General features: G+C 34.8%; 1 long non-coding RNA gene across 1 annotated transcript; it reads right to left on the bottom strand.

Moving 5' to 3' along the window:
* Positions 1 to 254: 254 nt before the first annotated feature.
* LOC109534531 lies at positions 255 to 22,884 on the bottom strand. The gene is made up of 4 exons (XR_002171642.2): positions 22,406 to 22,884; positions 18,646 to 19,005; positions 9,842 to 9,871; positions 255 to 2,524 (listed from the first exon to the last, which is right to left on the bottom strand). It is a non-coding gene; the product is annotated as an uncharacterized LOC109534531 (long non-coding RNA).
* Between the last annotated feature and the right edge of the window lie 3,275 nt (positions 22,885 to 26,159).

Raw genomic sequence — 26,159 nt, 5'->3', positions numbered from 1 at the left:
CGGATTTTGTTTTTAAATAGTACAGGGTGATACAGTGTGTGTGTAAGTGGCGTCAACTGTATTTAAGGCTGTAAGTTAAAAATATGATTTTTAAAATTATTGCCATGATTTATTTAAAAATACTAATTATTAATTTCTATTTTGAAGTAGTTGAATGGTCACTTGCAAACTATTAGTATAGCAAAACATTTTTTATATAAAACATAACAAAATTTGCTTAAATTTGGTCAAATATTCTATTTGAACCACATTTTAATTTTATAAATTTTGAATCAAATTGTAATTTCCAGCAGCTACCAACCAACCGTTCATTAGGAAAAATCGAAAAATTATTACATCTATTGATTTGATTTTCTCTAGTATTTCAGGGGAGAAGCCTCGACAGTAACGCATTTGGCTACGAAAAATGTATGGCATACCTAGTCGTTGATTTACTGGCATTAAATATGCATTCTCACGAACCCTTTCTATATTTTGATGCAAAATGAGCGTCGGAATCTATAGCAGATTATTGCCCAAACTAACCGCCCGGTCGGCTGGTTAAGAATAAAAAACACCCGTTATTTTATCATAATTTTCGAATATATCACGCTTTGGGTATTATGTGCCGCGATGAAAAATTGATAAAATTTCGACGAAGGTATTGAACAAGAAGGGACGCACCGGGAGCCCTATGGGAAAAATTTGAATACGGTCTGCAAGGGGTGCGTTTGCTTGCATTAATTTACCCTTGGCATAATAACCGGCACAAAAGGGTTAAGAAAATGTGTGTATGCGGGCTACAGGTCGGGGCCATGTGAAGGAATTGATCCAGCTCTATTACCGCAGGATCGATAGTTTATTTACCAAATAGCTGACAAGGGTTGAAAATTTTCTGTTCAGCTCTAGATATTCAAATTACGAATCAAATATATCCGCAAACCCATTTTTTATATTGACTATTGCTTATCCATAGCCAATATCTATTGATTAGCGGTTTCATCTTGCACATTTGCGTGCTCCAAGTCTCCACTGTTCCAAACCAACGGTTTCCTTCAACATTGTAACGGCCTGTAACACTTTCGTTGGCGAAATTCAAGTCATCGTGATTTGACGAAAGCCAGGCTTCATTACAGGGAACACTGATGGCTTTGATTGTTCAGTGTGCACAAAGACAACCGGTTGGAAATAGGTAAATTTGTTTTATACGACTTTTTTCTTGCATTGTCAACAATGACTAGACAAAATGCTGACTGCGATTGTAGATTTGCATCTCCAACAACAGTCTTTCATATGATGGTTTGTTCGGTTTAATGTGAACGTTTGACGCTTGAAACGTGAGTTAGGTAATGGTGCAGGAATGTGCTATAAAACATTCGTGATAAGCTGCAGAACGTGAGCATGTTGATGAATGACCAGCGAAATGCAGACACATTAAAGGAAATTATGATTCTAATAAGTAACGATTCGAAATCTATATGGCTTTCAGGTCAAAATTGGAATGCTAAAAATGAAGATTTGATACAACTATAATGTCTATTATGTTGGGCATTTGGTAACTGACCTCAAAACTATAATTGCTTCAGCGTCCAAGATTTGTTTGAAAACTATTTAATTTGTAAAAACCAACTAAATAGCATGGTTTACTCAATCAAATAGTTGAACTTTAAAATGTGAAACTAATCAATCCAAAAGTGAACAGTTTTTCCATTTTTACCAGTTTTACCATACCTATGTGGGTACTGTGTAGATCGAAATGTTTTAGATAAAGCCGAAACCCCGATTTTCGATTGAGATTTCAGATGCAGTTTGATGGTACCTTATTTGCTTAAACCTTTGTGAACCGATAAAGAGTTATTGGAACCGAGAAGCTAAAGTGGCAAATGCTCTTTAGGTTCCCGTAAATATTTATATTGGGCTAGTGTTCAAAATATATACAACTCCTTTAATATATCAAGGATAATACAGATTTGCTTAATGGAAGACGCATGATGCCTGCAAGTGCGTCTATTTTCCAAACTTGGACCAACAAAATTTAATAACAGAATTAATTGCCCCATTTTTAAATGCCATTTATTGCTAACAGTCTTCTAGTTTTATTAGTTTGCTATCAGGGAAACTTTGCCTTATTCTGGTTAATCGAATGCCCCCAAATAGTTATTCGAAAATGTATTTTCTCGATTTAAATATAATTTGTTCATTTCGGTAGTTTTTGATATAATTCAACTATATCGAACATGCAAACTGTTAAATTATAATTTTTATTTATTTAGAGACGATTTGATAATTCCATTCTTTTTAGCTGTGTTAAATATTTTTTGAGATTTTCGCTTAGTTCTCGATATGCCTGTCAATATCCAGATTTTCTAAGTAGTTATCCAGGCAGTATTTTATTCAGAATTTCCATATAATTATTATTCAATATCCAATTTTCAATGAATTCAGTGTAATTATTTATACCCCGCTACCGAAAACTCAAAATGAACATTCCTGCTTACCATGTTAACGGTGCTCGATGAATGTCCGCTTTGTCCACGTATATTTTCTGAAACAAACAAACAGTTTCAGTAAAAAAACCGTGCCCATTTTAATCTACTAAAAAGGGTCTGATGTATTTCCGACGATATTAAAAGTAATTAATTCAAACTAATTGGAGCCATTTCAAAGTACGAATTAATACACCAAAAAAAAAATCGGCCGGGCATTAATTCGCATTAACAACCTTAAACATAATCGTTTACACGACTTTAAATGATATTTTTTGTCCGATAGACTTAATTTGAGTTCGCAGTTGGGGAGCCCTAAATTAAAAGGTTCCCCTCTGTTTTGTCGTTGGCAATTTGCAATTTAGACTGGAAATTAGGTAAATGACCCGATATCTCTACAATTTGAACCACTGCATGAGGTCTGCGAATTAGTGAGCCGTCCTTGTCTGGAGGTCGAATACAAAACGCCGAAATGCTCCCAAAAGTATTTTGTTTCAATAGAAACCCTGCTGACATAGTCACGGCATTTGCATGTTACTGAAGAGAAAGAAACGGTGGGGCGAGCTCTATACCTTCATATAGAAGAAGGAAATTTGATAATATTCAAAGATTAACACTGAATTGATTTGAAGGCACTAAAGTGTCGAACGAATATACTGGGTGTCAATTTGAAAATGTTCCACCCTTAATATCTTTCATGCAGTTTAAAATATGAAAAATCGGAAAGAGCCGTAAATTTTATTTTTAAGGGGGACACTGAATGAATATTTTTAGTTTCCTCATTTCAACCCCCTAGGACGGGTGAATGTCACCAATAGAATCTTAAACAGGAAGGGGGGTCAACTAAGTGGCACATTAATTTAAAGGGCGTTCAATTCTCTTTACATTAGTAACTACTTTGTTGCTTTTTGTTCAGAGATTTTCGAACAATCGCGTTTCAAAGTTACAGAAACAATTAAACTTTCCCGCTTTGCGATGTTGGTTTTCAGATTAGTGTCTAAACAAAACTTATGTCATTGGGTCTCCTTATAGTACAAATGCTTAGAAGATTCGGTTACACCGTTGAAATCGTGGAAAAACAGCAAGAAAATCTAGTTGAAACAATTGATTTCGGATTTATTGAGTATTTCACTTCGATAAAAATCACTTTTTATTTAGGGAAGAGAAATTTCTACTATAAAACCCATGATATCTACTTACGCATCTTAAAAGTTGTTCAAAATGTTGTCTATTTTCTTGTGAACAATAATAAAGTCTATTTTAGAACCTTCCGTAACATTGATATTGATTGATTCCCGGATAGATCGATTGGCAGATGGGGACTAATTGAATGGCCTCCAAGATCGCCGGATTGAACACCCTTAGATTTCTTTCTTTGGGGACACCTAAGTACATTGTTTATAACACAACCTGCCGATATTAATGATCTTAGACGGCGAATTGCAGCAGAATGCCGGTCAATTACCGGTGAAGTTTTCCGAAATGTTGGGAAAGAGTTAAAAAACAGATCTTTACATCGTTACAGGAAAATTGACAACACTTGAACAACTTATAAGATAGTGCGTAAGTAGATGACATAGTTTCATTGTAGAAATTTCTCTTCCGCAAATAAAAAGTTATTTTTGTCGATGTAAAATAATCAATAAATAAGAAATAAGATCAAAATAAAAAACAAGAAATAAATGTTTAAACTAGATTTTCTTCCTGTAATTAAACGATTTTAACAGTGTAACCTACTCTTCTAATCATTTGTATTACAAGGAGACCCAATACAATTGTTTTTGTGTAAACACTAACTTGAAAACCAATATCTGAATGCACGCAAGTTTAATTGTTTCTACAACTTTGAAACGCGATTATTCGGAAACCTCTGGACAAAAAGCAACAAAGTAATAACTAATGTAAAGAGAATTGAACGCCCTTTAAAACGATGTGCCACTTAACCCCCCTTCCCATTTGAGATTCTAAGGGTGACATATACCCGTCCTAGGGGGTTGAAACAAGGGGGCCAAAAATATTAATTTAAAGTCTCCCCTTTACAAATAAACTTAACGGGTTTTCCCGATTTTTCATATTTTCAACTGCAAGAAAGATCTTAAGGGTATGAAGTTTTCAAATTGACACCCCGTATATGTTTGACTGTCGCGTTATTAAATGCATTTTAAACAATGATTGACACACCATCGAGTTTTGATGGTTGAAAGAGCAGTTGAAAAATATTATTAAACGCATAAAAACACAAATGGAAGATTAAATTGGCGCATTTGTTAATAGGAAATGAACTTCTGGCCCACTTCGTCTTCCTTATGCAGATCGTATGAATTTCCGTTCTTCCATAACTATATACTATAGAAACGGTACCTATCATGCAAACGTCATGCTTTCTTTATTAAATTGCTTCAAGCAACCAAGCCAATTCTTAAAACCCATTGTTGATTATTATCGAGTTGGCAAGCTAATTGATTGCAAATTTATATTGTTTTCCTTTATAGAGTAGCCAGTTAGACAATTAATCATAATCAAGTTTTTACGGCCATAAATTACACGGCTTCACATCTAACGTGCCATTTTTCTACAATATTAAACCCAGATATCCACTGCAAGACAAGCGCGAATACTTTCCAATTTCTTAATATCCTTGAGTACTATAACTTATAATTTATCCACCACACCTTTTCTAGCCGACCAAGCTAAGAACACATATCATTTTACAAAAACCCATAATTCTGACCGTGTTGCAAAACATTACGCGAGCCAAACCGTTGAAAACATTTTAGAACAATGTACGCGTGATTCCGCGGTGAAAGAACAATAATACATAAGGCTAGGAGGACTTGACAATCGGTTTGAAGTGGTGATGTCATAATAACTTCCGAAACAATGGACATTACAAAAGAGGGCTAGCCGACATTGCAAAAACAATGCTAGAACCGACCTAGAGGCAAGTCAATAAGCATTGACAAAGTAAACTGGGGAACATGAATAGCAGTATTGAAAATCATGATCTCCCGAACACTGAACAGAAAATCATGCACAGAAAATACGAAACAACTCGCTTAGTCCATTGAGGACATCGAGTATATTTGCAATGTTTATCGATGAACATCCAAGCAAAAAATGATAATAGTGATTCATTGAGCGTGTGAAAAACCATCGATTAAAAGTGTCGTTAGTGTGTAATATTGGATTAAGTTTGCAAAAAAGCACAACTTATTAAGGTAAAATGTTTGAGCCACAAAGTGTAACGACTACAAAGTTTTTGGCCGTGAAGTACCGATCGTTTTCATGAAGACCTGTTTATTCTTCTAAAACTTAGCTAAAAGTATCATTGAAATCGGAGAATCTTGGATGGTGAAGCTGCTGAAAACTGAACAGTTTCAATGTTCATAGAAAAAATATACCGCTGCCAGCACTTACGTTCAATTTTCTAAGAATATGCCATAAACAAAATTACATTTTTTTCTGAATTCCCTGAACTGAACTGGCTGATTTTAAGTTCAAGGTGAATATCAAGATAATTGCAATCGGACTCAAATGCACGATCTTTTGACCATTGGACTCATGCACAGCGAGTCACATTTCATGCATTTTCTCATGAAAAAAATTAGTTTAGCTTCTACTTACTTATATGACACCTAAAGTAACACCTGCATTAAAAATGTAATCATAACTGTTTTGTTTCCTGGTTCTCATATTTTTTCCCAATCAAGCCGAAAACAAATACTTTCGGCATATGCGTTTGATGTTTAAATTAATTCATACTTATCTATGACTTTTGTAGTTAATAACGTGCTCACGCCGACTTGCTTGAAACAAGCAAACAAAAAAAATTGGCGTCCTATCCTCATAGGCACACATTGAGATCGTTTGAAACCATCAGTTGTTACAGAACAGCATAGGACAGCACACGGAGAAAATGATCAATGGGGCAAAATTAAAAATAACAAAAATAACCAAAGGATTATGAGCGTGGTGAAGTACCAGGAAGACCAAGATATGAATACCGGCCACATGTTGATGAAGATAATTACGTGAAGTAAGCTCAAGTATAAAGCAGCCCCGGCAAGTACAACAATAGCAAAACACTTTAAGTTGATTGGGATATAGACAGCTTATAAAATACTAAAAGCATTATGTGATCAACAATTATTTCTTCTAACTTATTACGCTTGGTCGTGTTATTTATTTCTCCTCGAGGTGCGAGCACATCTGTAATATTATTTCCTTGGCTTTCATTATGTTTGAATAATGACTCGGGTTCACTAGCAACATTTATTAAAGTAATAATTAGATACCGATATATACTGTTCCTTTATCTTTATTTAATTGGTTTTTATGAAACTTTCAACTGTTGCACGCAACGTTCGACCTCACAGTATACGTAATAGAACATTATTTATAAAAGCGAAAATAATTATGGACTAATTATTTGTTAATTGCTGTTGAATTTTAAGAGCGGTTACTAGCGCGGTTCAAGTGTGGTTCAAGGATTGTTGAAAACACACTTCTAGATCTATTTACTGAAACGATTTTATGCTGTTTGTTACCTACGACGTGTGTGGGACCCAAACCTTCTAAAACCGCCTCTCCCTATGGTAAAACTAAATATTTAAAATTAACATATGGCGATTCCAAAACCTGCTCCAAAGCGAGTCTCATTTTAACATTATTACTATAATAAATATTTTTTATTTGCGTACTTGCCATACAAGGCGCTGGTTTATGGCGTTAGTGTTTAGGTTTTAATAAGTTAAACTGTTCACACGTGTTTAACATATTTTTAGACACACCAAAGCATACACAAAACGTTTCAGACTTATCGCGCTCCAGTCAGATTTACTGGGGTCTAAGTTTAATATTTAATGAACGCACATGAGGAATAAATCAGTGGTTTTTTCAACCAAAGTCTGGCTTGGACGAGTGTTCATTAGTTAAAAAACTCCATAAGCGAATACCTAAACATATCGAACAAGGGTGTAAAATATACCGACAAAAAACTATTTAATGTGCATAGTCCGGAAATGGTGCGACTAACACTTATCGAGTTAGTTCTACAGCAAAAATGATTATGAGAAGTTTCTAGAACACTTTTTCGAAAACCCGGGTTTTTGATTTTTTAAATTTTGTTTGTGAACCGATTATATATTTTAAAATTTGGAACACTTACTACTGACTTTAAAACGTTGGAAAACATTTTTATGCGTTATTACTCACACCGTACAAGACAATTTTAAGAAGAAGAGATAAATGTGGCAAGTCAAACTATGTACGCAATTTTGAGTGCTCTTTAATTTTTTGAGAGGGTTATTGAGTAGACGAACAGCAATTGGGTTCAGTTCACACCCTTATCTTCTTAAAATTGAGCATTAGTGCCCTGTATTATTACGTTGTTATTGAGTTTTAGAAGCTAGTGGTGACCGTACCATTTGCAGACATCCTGTATACGTGCAACCGCTACAACCGTACAAAAGAGGGGACACAAATAAATTTTCACAACTTTAGCTTAAAGTTGAAAGTCTTAAAACCTAAAGAAACCTGAGAGGTTGAAACACTGTTGAATGCGCGTTGACTGATTAAAAAGGAAAAAACCTATTCTGGCAAATAATTAGTACCTATCACACGCAGATGATAGATCTGTTATTTGAAACAGATTTCCTACAAACACCCTAATCTACAACCATAATTTTCAGCGGCCACATTAAAAAGTATATTTAATGAAGGGGGCAAAAACCCAAAAATTCCTTAATAAATTAACATGCCTGCCAGATGTTCTTGTACCTACCCTGAGATATAAAATTAATTATACCCTTTGGATTGGGGGGGTGATAAAAACCTGGCCGGATTTTATAAATCTACCTGTTCAGGTCCCACAGTGCTTTGGGCAGAGATTTATTTTAAAGTTGTCGTTAAATCTTCGGTAAAAAAACCTGTAGACACAAAGTTGAATAGAAATTCGGAGCCATATTAGTTACAGTGAATGTTTTGCATACAGTGCAGTCGCAGTGCAAATTATAGTCATAAATTTATTTATAACATAATGGCTGCAATCTGAAGACCAAACCAGATTGAACCGACAGCTATTTATAAGCGTGACTCGATCTATCGTATTTTCGTCATGATTAAACCGATGCCAAAGTCAAACCGTCGTCATTTTTTACAAGCAGATGCATTTCCTTGGGATCGTCCTCAAGGATGTTTCCTTAGATATTTATTATGCGACTTCTAGGAAAATGTCAAATTAAGCGGACAGCTGTGCATTATGCTTGCCAAAAATAATGCTCAGATGCGTCAGGGACAATTGCAATGAATAAATTGGCTTCAAAGCATCGCTTAGAATTTTTGGCCGCATGGCAGTTGCTTTAAGTGGTTCTATTCATAATTTCGGAATTGACTCCTATCAAAAAGTTCTTAGGTAGTCCCTTCCAGACCATCCCTAATGATATGCGAAGACCCTACGAGTTTGTGCCTAAATAGTCAATAGTTAATAATCTTGAACAATTTTTATCTCATAAACATTCTTTTATCAGTTTTGCCAAATGCGAATGCAAAAATAGTTTTCTTATTGCTATTCAACTTTATTTAAACCAAGAGGTTAAAAATACTTCAAAATCAGTCGCTATGTAATAATGCCAGGACGAATATTGTAAGTTGTTTAACACTAGTTGGAAACTGTCAGCTAAAAATATCGAAAGATCGACATGATGGCTAAAAGAATAACCCAGAATATTTGAAAGTTTTCCAATTTCGGATCTATACTATTCTATATATTTTTCTAATCTTTTAATTGTCTTATCAAAATTTTATTGACTGAGCGAAACCAAGCAGCTAAAAATTATATGTCCGAACCTTAGCAGCTTTCCAAGTGTACCATATCTTTATACATATTTCCTATTCTAGATAATGAAAACATTCTATAATAATTTCGGTTTATAGTGTTTTGAGGGCAATTGGTTTGGATGAGAGTTTAATTTTGAAACCCCTAAAATATTTTTTTAATATCGGTGGCTAATTAAAGGTCTCATTTCTACAATGCGAATATATCAGCTACAAAAGAACTCAACTGTAGACATTCCTCATGTTCGAGAACTATTATACATTGACGGTTTCATTTATTTTTAAATTGATAACAACTGCTTCTCGTTGCGTTTAACATTGTGACATTCGTTACTGTAATTATAAATTTTAAAAAACCCTCAGTTTCTTTCTGGATTAATTCAATCAGCCGTTAGCTTGATAATTAGGAGTAAAAAATTGATTAGCATCAGCAAATGAAAGTACTAAAGAACCATGGATAAATGAAAACAGAAAATGCCCCTGAGAACTATTTAGCAAATATTTAGTCACTCGATTATGATCGAAATGTGTGTGGTACTCACCAATATGATGAAACATTGCGTCAAATTCATCTGAAAAAGAAAAGTCAGTTAGTTACTGTTAAAACATAAAAATCTCATTACTAAAATCGGTTTAAAAACCAGCATAGTGAATTCCACAATAATTTAATAGTTTGCTCAGAACGCTCCAGACTCAGCATATCGATTATTGGATATTTGTAATATTATTAGCGGCTGAAGATGCAAAGGTTGTCCGAGTCCAAAAGCCATTACTTATCAAGACTTATCAAGTTGCCGACCAGCATAGAAGGTTACCTTGAATTGTCACACAGTCGAAATTTGCATTTAATGCATAATTAATCTGTTTGCTGCTAAAAACCACACAAAAGTTTACCAAGTTTGCAAAGTGACTCAGGCTGTTTTAATATTGAAAGGGTTTAATGCATGTATTATGTTGCCGTGTAGACTGTTATGCAGCTAATTGAAATCGACACTAAAGTTTATATGGTTTCAATTTGCATGCTATTTAATTGTTCGAAATACTTTGTATTTTATTTGAATTCATTGACTCAATTAGGACACAGTGAATTCAGTCTCTATTTGCACCTGATAAACGTAAGTGCTCCTCCTCTTCATTAACTGGAATTTATCAGATTACCTACTTGAACTTTCTATTTTAATTTAGATGAAAATGTCAAGTGAAAACTATGGTATTTATTCACAGAAAACCACCAGAAAAATCAATTTCAACTTCAGTCTAATAGCATTCGTTTACTTTATTCATACTAGTGCCTTTTTGCTCATGAGCTTCATGACTTTTTTCTATTCTGCCACACCATAAAGTTTAAAGCTGGCTGAGAAGTCGGTTGCATTGAATTTTATTTATTTTTACAAAAAAATTCCTCAAAAAAATTAGCACAGCAGTGACTAAATATTCCCAATTACAATCGTTATTTTAATTTAAAATTCAGGTTTGTCATAACGTATGGTATACACTTGCTGATTATGATACGAAATACTGATAAGCTAGGTAAGTATCATTTAAACGTCGAAAATATCCTTGGAACCAGTGACGGTATTAAGAATCGCTTAAAAAGAATGCGTTAATCCAGTTCGAAGTACCGGAGGTCAAGATATGGCAGATAACATACATACATAAGTACATACCTAAAAACGTTCTCATGCATAGACCGAGTAATACCATTATTGCATTCCCAAGCTGTTTACCGAATAATATGTTAAACATACGATGTTAGTCCTTGACTAAAGCCCAAACTGTGTGATAAGAGCTAGAAATTTACTGATAAGTCCCTCATTTAATGCACACAATCACATAACCGTCAGCCGGGAATCTAAACTGGCGGTATTATTTGTAGAGGCTTTTTAAATAGATAGATAAAAGTGGTGACATTTAGAAGGAGATCCAGGTCATTAAGGAATCGGTTGGATTTTTAACTTAACACCAAATTCCAAATTTTCATTAGGTTACCTTAATTAAGAAAACGTGTAATTTAATCTAAATGGAGTGGTAAATTCCGATCATGTGAACTATTTCTAAGACCACTTTGGCCCATAATTTAGATAAAGTGACTACACAATCTAATAGTTTATTTGCTAGTCATTAACGACGATTTACAAAATGGAATCGGCACATTGCTCGTTAATCTGGATTAATAAAGTAGTTAAATTATCCGTCTTGTAGCCTTCATACCTTTATATGGCCGTACATGCAATTAAAACTATTTGCTAACTCGAGATTGAGATATTGGAGACCAGCATCCATAACTATCCGTTAATTTCTGAAAGATTTAAGATTATTTTTAATCAGAGCATTTAACGTTCGTAAATTCGACCAAATGATTAGGTAATTGGAAGCTTTTCGAACAGAACATGTATCATTTACTGATTATTACATAATTATTATCCACGTGAATGATTGCAGATTGCATCGTTTTATTCAACAACAGTTAAATATTAGAACGTTTGCAGTCCATAGAGCCTTGTTAAGTAAATTGAGATTAATACACCTGCTTGAACTGATAACAGATAAAGTGTTTTTGAAACTATCAAGTTCTGAATATGGGATAAGTTGGGTTCAAAGTCCGACCTGCGCGTTGCACAAAAGCGTTTAATGAAAATGGATGTGAGGCCTTGATAAGAAATGTTATAATAATAGCTTACATTCTTCTACCTAAAGACCCTAAAAATCTTTATTTGATTCATAGCTTGAACCGATTTTTTGTGATAGTTTTCCTTGAGGAATCAAACCCAAATTGACACGCAATCTGACAAAAAATTGGTTCGTTGTTCAATCAGACAGGCAAACGCTATTTTCAATTATGGGGAATTTGAATTGAACATAGGTAGGTAATTTACTAATTAAATAAGTGGACGTTTCTCTAGTATTCTAAAATAGAGTAACCGAACAGGAGATTTAGTTTAAATTAACGATTAGATAACGAAAAGTTAAAGTGCATCGCCACAACGTGGCAAGCTAAATATCAAGTTAATCCATCGTTTACTTTTAATCGAGTGTAAATTATAGTCAAACGAAACTGTGTTAACGGTCGTTGAAAAATGTCATTGACCGGAAGGAAGTTGGAGTTTAGTAAATCCGTTTTCTGAGGTCTATGCTATACTTGGAGGCAGCTCTTAGAGGAGCCAAACATTGTTCACTTATGGGGTGATACAAAATTGTGGTCGTTTCTTTTAAGGGGGTCTTGGCGAGTATGAGCAAAATGTAAAAAAAATCGAGTTTTGGAAGAAATTTCTCTCGCTCGAAGAAATTAGATCTTGAAGATGCAATATTAGCTTTGCTACTGAGCTATATTAAAATTAGTTTAATGGTAATTTGGAAGAATGAAACTAAGTACATGTCAACGCTGGTGTATTTGCGGTTAGTACTTAAATTGTGCTCTTCAAAACTTCTAGTGTGCAACACTGTTTCTTTAGGAGATTTGACGCGACATAAATTAAATCGTCTTGATTATGTGGGACCAGTACTTATATTGTTTATTTGAAGCAAATTAATTTTACTCAGAAGGCGAAAATAACGCGATTAAACTTCTGCTTGCTGAAATCATAGTAGTGCGATAAAAATCATGTCATGGATCTAGGCAATGAAATACAGGTAATTCTATCATAGCATCATTGTTTTACGGATTGTTGATAAGAAAAACGTTATTTGCAGACAGGAATCAAATAAATTGTTGCTAGTTTATGATCATATTTTTTTGCAAATATATTAGTTTTTGGTGAAAAATATGTATTTTTCCTGTACTCATCCAAATATCCCCGAAAAGCGCTGACAAGAGTGACCGATTTAAATTAATTTCACTTAGGCAATTATGATTCAGTTCAAGTCAATTAATTACAGAAAAAAATTAGCTTGAAAATGAAAAGCTGATAGTTAAATTCTGTGGTTCCGGATGAACTTTGCAGAAGAAGCCTTGTGAACAAGAATGATTTCAAAACTTTTTGGCGGAAGATGTAAAGTTGACAAAATAGAAATTACAGGTAATGAACTTTTCAAATGAAACATCTACTACGGATTGCATCCTGACTAATTGCTCTAGAAATTGTCCAATCCTGAAATATTTAAATGGATAGTCAATCCCATGAATTTTTCGTTAATAAACAATGCATATCTACTCTGATTACAAAATAGATTAAGCACTCTCTTGATCCTTCTCAAGCTTCAGACAATACTTTCAATGTGCAAATTTGCCCGATCGAAATATCAGCCTTACGAATCATAATTATCCAATCAAATACCTGAAATGATACGACTGTGATGTTGAATATAAATACAACCTGTCCTCCTATCTGAACAATGCAATCGTCTATAATACCACAAGCCTATTAGTATCCCATTACAAATCTCTCTGTTAAATTCAATGGAATACCTGCTAAATAGGACTTCAAAGATATGTCAATAAAGCGACATTTAGCCCAGATTTGGAGTGCTTTTCAATAGATCGGTAGTGAGCCAATATTATTGAAAATCTAGGTAGAATTGACGGGAATAATGGCTTGGGTGTAGTAAGGTCTATTGACTGTATAGCACGGAATAAAGTGGCTGAAAGAATTCGGATTTTCAAAAGAGACACACCCGTGTTGCGTTGTGCAATATAATGGGATGTGGTGGGAACAGGGGTTTTATGCTTTTGGGTCATTGTTGTGCCTCATTCTGATGGGTTTTATCGACTATTATTATAAATTGGGATTGATTTCTATTCAAACCACTAGTCATTACTCCGTATGGCTCCAGCAAATATATCCATCCACTCGGCCTCTATAATTTCCTTGTGTATTAGTTTAATAAATAAGAGATGCGTGTAGTGAGCCTCGGTTAATTAACCCTACAAGGTAACTTCAGACCGATCATTATAAACCTGTTGTGCACTCCATTTCCAATTACATGTTCAAAAATTATCATAGCAATCAAATTACTTTAAAAATAGCCCATAAACTTATTCAACAGGTTTTATTGAATATAGCAACCATTAAATTAGCCGTGTGGTTAATTGCCTCAATAGAGCCAGTTTATTGATCAACTGTGTGTTTACAGGAAGTCGAGAGCTAGAATTACATGCGTTGCCTACAACTTAGTGTCATAATGATTAGGGAGAAATGATAAACTCCTCGGCTCCTGAAGGATAGAACGAATGCAAGCTAAGTTGCAAGTTTTGCTGCCTTTCCTGAGTCGTAAATTCGAAAAGCTACTAATTGCAACTTTAATAATCAATTATTAATTCTAAAACCCCTATGGGTGTAATTTATTTATTGTTGTTTCCGCTCAGATCAGCTTTTAGTGCAACAAAGCGCCGTTAACAAGTTAAGTAAGTTTGCCGCAAATAAATCGCCAACAGTCCGCTCCGTTGAATTGCCTGAGAAACCTTTGATTATTTCACATTCTGACATGTTGAAAAAACACTTCCCATGTTGTTGAAAACATTATCTTTAAATATATTGCAGATCTGATTCTGTGAAATATTGCAGCTCATTTCGACATACCTACAAGTGCACAGTAATGATGATTAGAACAAACCAAAAGCACAATTGAGAATTAGTGAGTAAAATAGAAAATTTTATTGAGCAAGCCCAACTAAACTGCTCACCAAAATCAACGTTACACTGACAAATTTGGACTAGCTTTGGAACTGGATAAATTCTGACTTCTGAGAGCGAATTGGTTTCGGTTTGAAACCTTATTTAGTGCAATTCTTTTTCGTGCGTGTTTTAGCAATAAAAAGGTGCTCTGGAAAAAGGTTCCATGGTGGCAAATAAAACAGTGCAAAATTACTAAAAGTTCCACATGCTCTCAGTGGGACAAAAACGTAATTTTTTTTCATTCTCACACCACATGCATCAAGATAAACCCCAAATATTGACAAAAGTTTTTCACCCATTTCGTTTATTTACAGAGTGATCTTTTTGGCCCAGCAGTTTTCTCTTAAACCGATTTCCAAAATCTGGGACTCACATTGAAGTCGAAACTTCACAGTATAATGGAGATAAAAGTTCAATATGACGGTTACCTACATGACTGAACGAAATTTTTGAAAGCAAACTTTGCTTCGTTGAAAATCTTCCGGAATCACAAATTTTGGCGGAAATTCTTTTTGGGTCATTTTTAATGCAACCGTAAGTATATGCATGAAGGATTTTCGTCTTTTATGTTGTCTATAAAGTTTAAGCTTCCAGAACAAGACCAAGAGCAGAAAAAGTTATCAATGCAAGACCAAAAATGTGCAATTTTTCATTTGCCACTTTGTAGAAAATCTGTCTGATGCTTAATTTTTATTAAAATATTAACTCACAGGAAACAAATGGGACCAAATAAGACGTCAAACAGCAACCAAATCGCTTGAAGCAATTAGAATTCATCCAACTCCAAGATTGGGGCTATTTGGTTGTAACGTTCATTTTGTTGAGCAACTTATTTACATTGAATAGAATATGGAATTATTTTTTAGCTTCCATCCAAGGATATTAAAAATTATTGCGTTAATCCTATGAATATTCTCGGCCAGGGAATTTCTGCTCAAGTTGAATTCTAGCAGATCTCTTGTTCTTCCACTTCAATGGTTTTGAATTGAAATAATGAAATTTGCTAAAAAAACGTTTTATCTTAATCATGCAGATAAATAGTTTTAGGTCTTTTATTGAATAATGTATAAAACAACGAAATATACTTAAAGCAGGCAAAATATTTCGTAAAATTGCAAGGGTTTTGAAATCCTGTTTGTCTGCGGTATTTTCAATGACATTATTTGCTATTCAAAAAAATTCTCAACAAAATAATCAAGGCGCCCAGTAGCCAGAAGATTTAAGTTCAAGCTTCTCTAAATGCACGCTTTTTGTAAGCAGCATGCCCAAAAGTTTCGGCCTTTTGGGTACATAGAAAAGTTTGCATCTAACCGCAGTGTCACGGTTTTAAATGAACCGGAAAGGAAATTGAAATTTTTCTCATTTTTCCACATCTTATGAAATCACTAAATTAAGAAAACTTGTTAATACAAACTCGAAATATCATGAAACTGTAAAGATCTTTACATCCTGCTGTTCAGACAACTTAAATCAACTAAGTAGATGTGCGGGCATCTTAACTTGTGAACAAAATATTAACTAAATGACCTTATCCGAAGACATTGGTGCACGCAAGCCTTGAAGATATAACCGTCATCGCGGACACAGGCAATCATCATCAATAAATTGATGACTCTCATGACCTATCTGGATAAATTATAGTAGGTGACTGCAAACGGTTTTACTGATTATGGAAGTTAACTGGCGTTTCGAGTGTGTTAGAATTTCGATTTTAATTCGCAATCTCGATAAATACCTATAGAATATACAAATCGAATTATCCGTTCTTCTTTCTCCTCTTTTTTGTGTTCTTTTCGATCGGTTGTATTTTCTTTTAATGACAAATTATACACGTGCACATAGTAAAACTGTACTTTTTTCTGGAACATGTGAGTGAAATTCTAAAAATACCCGTTAGAGTTTTGCATTTATTGCTTTATTTCCAAGTTATCATAATTGGCCAAGGAAGTGCTACTCTCAAGCGTACGTAGGATTTGATGCTTTCCCAGGATAAGTTGGCATTTTCGTTTTCATTGCATGAGATTAGGAATATTTTACGTGGCAAAAGTTAACAAACTAATCAGTGTGTAATTTGTGTAATCAAATCATTGTGCATGCAACTTTACCTTGTCCTTTCTTACGTGTTTTATATGGGTTGATACAACAAAAAAAAATTAAGGCAAAAACTAACTCCCCAATTTCGTCGTATTGTAAGATAGGTAAGGGACTAAAGATGTTCAAAAAACGCAGTCGGATAAAAGAGTACTTCAGGTCTGTATTTATAGAAGAGAACAAACTGAAGACTTTAAATCTTATATAATGTAATCGTCGATTTTACTCGGCAACATTTGTGTCTGCAAACTAGATCTAATTGGTCATTTTGTTGTGAGCGTTGGTATCAGTTTCTTCGCATCTGACATGCACCTCACATTCACACAAATGTCCACGTTTGGGTTTTCATGTTTCAGTGCAGGCTCTAGTAAATTACGGTAGTTGCAAAGCCTTTTTAACGTCGATATGAATACGACCGAAAACGAGGAAAAGCTAGCAGTCAAAGGAATTGTGCCAGCCACTTTTTGGTTACTTGAGGAAAAAAATTTAAAAAAATGGACCCAAATGCGGAAAAACAAGCAAATCGAAACAATTTTGTACAACCGAAATCATCTAGTCAATCATTGAGTTATCAATTTATTACATGCTACCTACTGTTTCCACAACACTTACATGCTTTCAATGTATATTATCACTCACAGCTACTTTTTTCGCATCCTGTACATATAAAAAGAATGTTGAATCAAATCATGGGTATACTTAGGTGGGACTTAAATTTATAGCAGAATTTTCAAACCGCTTGCAAAGTATTAAAAAAAAGCTCGATCAAAATGTGTTAGCTACACGCTCACTACTTGTGGGTTTCTCCTTCCGAGCTATGAAAATAATTACTATGTTAAGATCGATTTTCGCTCGGTTTTTCATCCGAAAGAATGCTGTAAGAATCGAAAACCTAAAAATTACGAAATTTTTCCGCTTCCGAACTACTTTTCAAACTGATTTCATTAATATGTATTTACAATCACACTCTTTGATTATTTTTCTTATGCCCTTGCAACAAGCTTCTGTCCGAAGAAACGCATGTGTTACCCCCAAGCCAAGCTTTCCAGCATTGAAGTTTTTAAATCCCATTCAAAATTCTTCCGTAATATAAAAATGGCATACTGGATGCTTGTAGTGAGCATACAAGATGCATGTTAAACTAATGTACGTCCATTCATCTGGTGTACTTAGGAAGACATGCTGTAGCCATATTAGCAGACAGACACATGTTGCAACAATTATACATTTAACAAGCAATAGAAGATTGAAGCAATTTAATTTTAAAAGTTCGACATTCAATCAACAATCACAGTTTCGAGTTGATTACGAAATTGTCAAAGCAAAATATAAGCAAGAAATGCTGAAAGCTCGAATCTTATATCAATATAATGTTTATTCATATATGAGAAATATTGCGATAGTGCCAACTTCAACAGCTCTTATGTATTCGACGAAGTCGCACCTCATGAAAAAAGCTGCTGGCCAATTGCTCGAATAGCATACTTTGTGATTGTTGTCAGATGACTAAAAATTGGATGGTCATATGGCAGGTTAGAGGTTTAATTCCTCATCGAATGAACCTGAAGATTCCCAAAAAAACTTGTATTTCCAAGCCAAGCAGTTGTTGCATGCAAATCTACAACTACCAAACCAATACTTACAAGTGGCATTTGCTGCTCCAGAGATCACTTTGGCGACAAACTGGTCAGAGTAACAAAAATGTAAAAACCGTTCACTGAGATCCATCGATTCACAAAAAAAACACACGCACTAATCCGTCGTTATGTGGAAATCGACAGTGTGAGATTTCGTTTTTCAGTTCAGTCTTGATGAGCACATGGGACTTGCTACCAACTGATGCCCACTTGATCGATGAAGACATGTCAGAACGAAACTGTAGCTGCAACTGAGAACCGACTTGGTGGAGCGAATTCATCGTAGTTGGCGGCGGCAGTTCGGACCTGCGTGTTCCGCCAACTTGCGTGTGTGGAGTGGGGCGGCGCGGCAGGCCGGGGGCAGAACTGTAAGGAAACGAACAACGGTATATTAGAAAACGGTTTGTCGTAGGGGAAAATATCTTGAAGAGTTTTGTGTAGTGGTCGACGCATGGTAAGGATGACGTACGTGTGCGTGTCCTGGACAGAAAACCCTCCCCCCAAACGATTTCGTTTGTTATCTCGAGGGGTGGGTTTTCCACTAAATTCGCACTTTTCTTCGGAAACCATTCAACACCAACATATCACACAGCTGCCATACAGCTCATCGCAAGCAATGTCAAAACCTACATTTGAAGTTTTGCAACCTTCTGGAGGAGATTTGGAAGCTACAGACAACTTTTACATTTGTCAGGTTCAGATTTAGGTTCTACCTGTTGCATTTCGCTGACAATGCTGCATCGCCTACAGCTTGACTGCTAGCTAATTTTCGTCACAGTTTAGATCAGAACAGGGGGGGTTATTTTACTCCCTCGGTTTTGGTCATTACCCAACATCTTAAGAGGGAAAGGTCGATTAGCTTCTATTATTTAGATCCGGAAGCTTCATTTACTCTCTATGATCCACCCGTTAACTGACTAAGATTTTTAAATGAAGTTCTGCAGTCCATGTGCGAGGTACTTAATATGTGAATATGTGGTTCTTGCGCCCAGTAAAAACGCACAGGAATTGAATAATAAAGCGTAGATTACTCGTGCTTCTGGTAACAGAAAAAATGCAGAGTTTTTGGTATCAAACTTGGAAGTTTATAACTCGGTTTCAGAATCTAGTTCGGTTAACCGCTTGGTCTTTCCACGATCTTTCACAACTTTGAACAGTACGGCGAATTTTCGACAATGGTTCCCTATTCTGATAACGGCTGCCCACAAAACTATTATGCATTCAAATGTTATCCAGTTGTAGGTACCTACTCTGAGGTTAACTAAACATATTAACTGCGTCTAAAGAGAAATTCGTTTGGTTCAATAATTATTCGAATTAGTATCGCCTTTTCGAGTCGGGAAATTGACATCAAACCGAGTCAGAATCTAACGATCTAATTTGCTAATTGAAAATCAGGAACATTAAATCTAACAGCTAATGGCGCCAAGAGAAATTATAAATTGTATCGGCTCCATTTTTAGTACTGAAATCGATAGCAATTGAGACCTAAATCCAACCGTTTACTCATTTAAATCGAATTATTTGTTGAAAAGAAATCACACGTGGAACGAAAATTTGCCTATTTCACGGTTTTCATCATCAATCGTGCCAATTAGTAGCTTTAATGGCGATAACACGATAAAACCGCAACCAGTTTGCAATAAAAAAACGTCTTACGAATTTACATAATCACTCAAGTAAACAAAATTGTAAATCCAATGACAAAAAAGCCGATCCGGAAAATGCGGACCGTTACAATCGGTAAGCAAAAGGATGCCCAAAATCAGCAAGAAACCAGTTTTAGAAAAGCGGCTTAAGCGACTGATTTGGACATCATTCATACTGCAACGGTTACATACAGATTTTATAGTATTGTAGTGACGATGATGACCATTTAAAAAAAAACGAATGGAAGCCAGAAACATCAAGCAAAAATTGGAACACTATGAACTACTTTAGTGAGCCAGAAGCTTTGCCACCTCTACAAAAATTATTAATTTAAAAGTTTCTTCAATGAACAATAGGCTATTTTTCCACGACTCTACAAAACGTATTCAAAAATTTCGTCATAGGAATGTCGGTCTCTCTGTTCCTCATTTGCATACATATGGGGACAATGACACTACATCATATACCCACCATGTGTACCACCATAGTACAGCTGTCTTTTGTTAGCACATAAGTTCAGAGGGACAGCGTCTTTTTTCAGCTTGTAGAGGACATTTAGTGGTGACTGTCATATGCGTGGAAGCCATCTTTAACAGTTTGTCGCTGCTTCGTGTTATGTTTGACGGCGAGCTGCATAAATTAACAGGCGGACAACGTTTGTTTAAGAGCATTATCGAAGGTTTAACACATCGTCCAGAACTTCTTCAATTGAATGAAATCTTGAAGAAATTTCCTTGCTAAGTTTAGCTCACGAGCTTCAAGTCATGAAGCAATAATTTCAGTTCGATTTTGAAAATATTGAGCAAAACTAATTGCTTGGTTTAGTGAGATAGAACGCAGAACTTCGTTTAATCATACAGTTCACTCACATGAATACATACTTGACTTCAATGGGGAGCTTATGTACATACCTACCTACTTTTATCATGTAGGTAATACATGTAATTCCTATTATGGGTTATATCATCTCGAACGCAATGCTGGGTTGATCAATTTATGAATTTTTTGGTTGAACATTTTATTTTTATGATAAATTGAGAAACTTTGAACGAGTTTGGTGATAGGTAAAGATACTACACCCTAAGCGTTGGAAATTGACAAATTAATACAACTCTTAACCATGTTGTTCTTTGAAAATGGTGTGATATGTTGCGTATGAAAGTCCTTGAGCAGGATTAACTCGCATTGTAATTTTTGATATTTACTGCTCGTTTGGTCAAAACCTTCAAGTCGATTACATTTAGAGCGTTTAAACCCAATTAGGTGTGCTATATCATGCATGTCTTATTCCAGATAATATGTATAATTTGAGCAATTCCGCGCAATATTTCAATGAAAAAGCAATTGTAGGAAATTTATCTCATACATCTGATAACGTTAACCATCTGCTTACCCGGAACTATTAAAACCCAAGTTAGAGATATAATTAGGACGGATGTTACTAACGACGACCAATAAATGTTAGGCTTTGGGAAATGAATCGGTGTAGACTAATGGTGATAATAACGATAATTTTTTCTCCAAATGTGCGTCAACCACAGGCTCAACCGAGCCAAAATGCATGGATATCCTAATAAAAAAATTAAAGCATTGCAAGAACACAAATATTGTTTTCTCGCCATATAATTGTTTAAACTATTAATTTTTGGTCACTCTCAACGCCGGTCTCGGGGTCTTTAGATGCAATCCGCTTACAAGTTAAACCCCATGAAATCAAATCAGCGAAAATTTGAGATTAATTAGTCACAATTATTACTTGTTGGTTTATTCGTAAGTTATCAGATTCACCACAACATGTCACATTGGGTCAAATGCTTCAGATATGAAGGTGTCATATATTGAAGCTTCAAGGTGTCAAACAAACATTTATTTGATAGCATAAAAAAGCTTCATAGTATAACGTATGCGGGTGTTTATATGCACGCAGTACAGCTAGGGTGAATATTATGAATATTATATGGTGCTTAGTGAACTTTGTTTGTTTCAGTTATTCTGACTAATCAAACGGCTCAAAATTCCTCTTTCTTAGCGGTTATCCACATGCCCACTGCACTTTGCATATCATGCTCCCAAAGCGGACAAACTTCCACAAAATAATCCAAATAAAACAAATTACCTTTGAGAGTTGAGAGTTGGCGGCGTGTTCTTTCGACGAACCACCAAGCACACCTGGCCAAAAACTAATGTCAATAATAACCGACTTGGTAACGTCATTCCAACGAAACTAGTGAAATAGACCACGATTCGACCAGCAACCACAACTTGATAATAGTGAACCGTTTTGCTAACGTCCACTTCCGCAAAACTCCCACTTTCTTTCCCCGTTAGTTCTTGACACGCCTAATGATAGACACAATGAGTTATATGCCCCGCCTTATCGAGGGGAATCATAGCTACGTGGTGGGGATAGAGCGTCCGCTTGTTTCTAGGCGGTAAACGGTGGTGGCGCCATCGGGTAAAATGTGACTGAAACTGCCGCCGGATGAGCCATGTGGCAAAATGCACGTTCTGAGCGGTTGGAGACTCAGCTAAGCGCCACGTGCTGCTTTGTGGCGGTCTCTGACGGAGATTGTCGGCATTTGTGAGGGGTGATATCGATCTGAAATAAGTCGGGTCGAATTATTGATTGTATATGGAGGTGATTTGAGAAGTTGCCATTAGACTATATGGAAAATGTGCTGTACATCAGGTATTAAAACTTGGGTTAGGGGCAATTAGAACTTAATTATTCAAAATAAGACCGTTTATATGTGCAGCACTCTAATGTTTCTGCACCGATTAAGACTTTCAAAAATTGATGTTTATTTTTAACGCTGTTTAATGCCTATTTGCTCAATTAATGTTTTAGTTTCAAGTATTTTGAGGAAAACTGTCCTTATTATTATATGCGCTACTATTCTTTTTTGTTATGTCAGGTAAACTCTACATCAGCGAGTTTGTTATTAATGCGTGTTTTCGTTATTAAGATAGAATAAAAGCGAAATGGACACAAAAATAAAATTGAACATAAGAGACAAAAGGCAAATACTATAAGGTTTAGTAGTAATTTAAAAACATTATCCACCGGCAACACTAAAAGAAGTAAAACTCAGAAATTAATCTTTGGTATCCTAAAGCTAAAGAAATGCAATCATAAATAAGATCACTCACCAAGAATTTAGTGTGTTTTTTTAATCTGTCAGTGCGTCTCTCTAAGATAACAAAGAATAGAGAGAGTTTTACTTCTTTGAGTGTTAATTGTGGTTTATGCTTTTCAATAACTACTAAATATTAGTGCGCTTATCGCTCATATTTGTACCTATTTATTTTCGTGCCGGTTTTCCTTGTATTTTATTTTTAATAGCAAAACACTTTCTTCTTAAGAATGAAACCATTCTGTTTCCTGTTTAGAGCCCTGAAGATTGCAAAAAATATAGCGGTGGCCCAAGTAAAATCATGTTTTTTCCTTTGCCGCTATTTGAATGAAAATCCCAGTAGTGCCACACAACATTGTCACAAATGTCAAGTACCTATATTTTAAAAAAATTAAAATTTTTTTTTTTACATTTCGAAATTTAATTGTATCAATTGGTAGATAATCAAGACATGTTTGTCATACACTTCAGGAGTCATTTGTTTCCCAAATTTACTTGTATTTTCCCTAGTTTAATCTGTGTTTCATTTATTATTTTCAATAATTGTGCAAAGTGTTCCTTATAAATTTGATACTGCTATAAAATGTTAAGAAAATTTTAACTTTAACGTTGAGAATATATACCTATTATAGATTCTACTCTATTCTGTTCTATAGAAAACATCTAGATAATTGTCGGGTTAGCAACAAACTATTAATTTCAACCGGAACAGTTCAAGTGTTTGAAGTATCAAATAAGGAGTGGAAATAAAATAAAAATAGAACAAAAGAAAAATAATTGAATTGGGCTACTGAATAAATTTGCAATAAACTAAAAAAAATATGAAATTTCAGTCAATAAAAGACGAGCAAAGCAAAAATTGCCGTAGCAATAACAAAAATTGGCATACATTTATTGAGGTTTAAGATTTGATATCTCCGAGACCTTGAGTCATATCTACACGATTTTAGATCTCCAAAGCGGAATAATGAAGGAATAAGAATGAGATAAATAATTATAAAACTCAAAGCAATTTTAGTCACTCGAGATTAAAATAACTGTTTGCTGATGAAAACTAAATAGCAATCATGATGTAGAAAAAATACGTTTCAATTATTGTTATGTTGATATTTAATACGGACAGTAAAATTGAATACCTATCAGAACTGTAAAGTGTTTTGTTATTAAAATTGGAATTATTAATATGTCGCATTGAAAACTCATCGAAAAGTGACATGCTCATTTAATTAAAACTACTTATACAATAGCAATAGTTGATCTTAATAAATTCGTATGAAATTAATTAATTTTTCTGATCTGACGTCAACCCATAATAAAAAATCGAATACTAAGGACATGACAATTCTATTCAGCTACAGTCAAGATATGCACAACAATAAAAACATACAAATCTGTAACATATAAATATAGTGTGAAGTTTAGACGTAAGTGGATGTATAACAATTAATGAGCGGGCACAAATAAGTTGAAATGAAGGAAGTTAATAGATAAACAAATTTTTTTTCGTAATAAGAAAGTGTTTAATCCAAGTCGCAATGCAGATCCCAGCACAATCTCCCGAAAAAGAAGAAATAATTTTCTTTTTGAATCACTGTGATTTATTATTTAATGTCTGCCTTTATAAATAAATGATATGGAAGTATAATCAAAAAATAAATTCCAAAATAATTTTTTTACAACCTCGAAACTATTCAGGGAGTAGGTAATTCAAACCTGATCTAGATGAATGCGAAATAAACTATTTATTGGAAACAATGACAAAAGTAGAGTAGTTTCAGCTAAACCACAGTGTCCACAGTTGAGATCTGAAGACGAGAAATTTAAAAAATTAGAAGGAAAACGGATTCAAAATTGAACTGCACACAGCTCGGGGATTTATTAGATGCTTAACTTCACGGGAGCAAAATCTTTCAGCTTTGTTCCATTATATTATACCATAAACAAATATAAGTGAGGCTTCGGAGAATATCAGTGACTACATCAGCTTTGTAGGTAAAAAAATGAAGGATCGATTCAAGTATTACCATTTTCAAACATTTCCATACAAATCTATGTGGTAAAATCGCCCACCAATGGGCAGCTGTAGGGGTAACCGAAAGGTGCACAGGTCAACAACAAAAAAAACTCACTCACCCGATCGCTCACCGCATATGCTAATTTTAACGGAAATTCTCCGAAATCGGTTTTTAACTCTTGAAACGTTTCGCTTAGAAACCGCAAGCAGTTTTGAAACGCGAGCACGAAACCTAACCGATTAGGAACTGTTTTTGACCGCAGAATTTTTGAGAGTGAATTTCTCCATTCGCCCATCAGGCATCCAACCTGTTCCACCAAAAAAGGAAAACAAACTTCAGGACGGATAAAATAGCAGGTTGAGAACCCTTCTTGAATTTTTCGGTTTTGGGTTTCAGTCAATTCGACCAAGGCTGATCGATTATGGTAGACAATGAGCTTCGAACAGGAATGTGTCCAGACATTTAAGGTTTGTCTCAAGCTTTTTGGGCAATGACGCAATAACTGTAGTTCTGTTTCTATTACTTCATCAATTTGCAGAAGTATGGAGCAATATAAAATTATTGATTGGATTTCTTGGCGGGTGTTGGCAGATTCTGCGATTTTTTCTAAATTATCATGTAATTTAGTGAAACAATTTCTACTTTTGTGTGTGTTATTTTCAGGTACCCAAAATACCTAAGCATCATTGTTAGGGCGAACAACGGTTGATTTTGATCATAT

The sequence above is a fragment of the Dendroctonus ponderosae genome, unplaced genomic scaffold (assembly GCF_020466585.1).
Source record: "Dendroctonus ponderosae isolate FM_Combo_2020 unplaced genomic scaffold, Dpon_F_20191213v2 Dpon_F_20191213_8, whole genome shotgun sequence".
NCBI lineage: Eukaryota > Metazoa > Arthropoda > Insecta > Coleoptera > Curculionidae > Dendroctonus > Dendroctonus ponderosae.
Note: the sequence above shows the minus strand (reverse complement) of the source record. Positions and strands in the feature narration are given on the sequence as shown.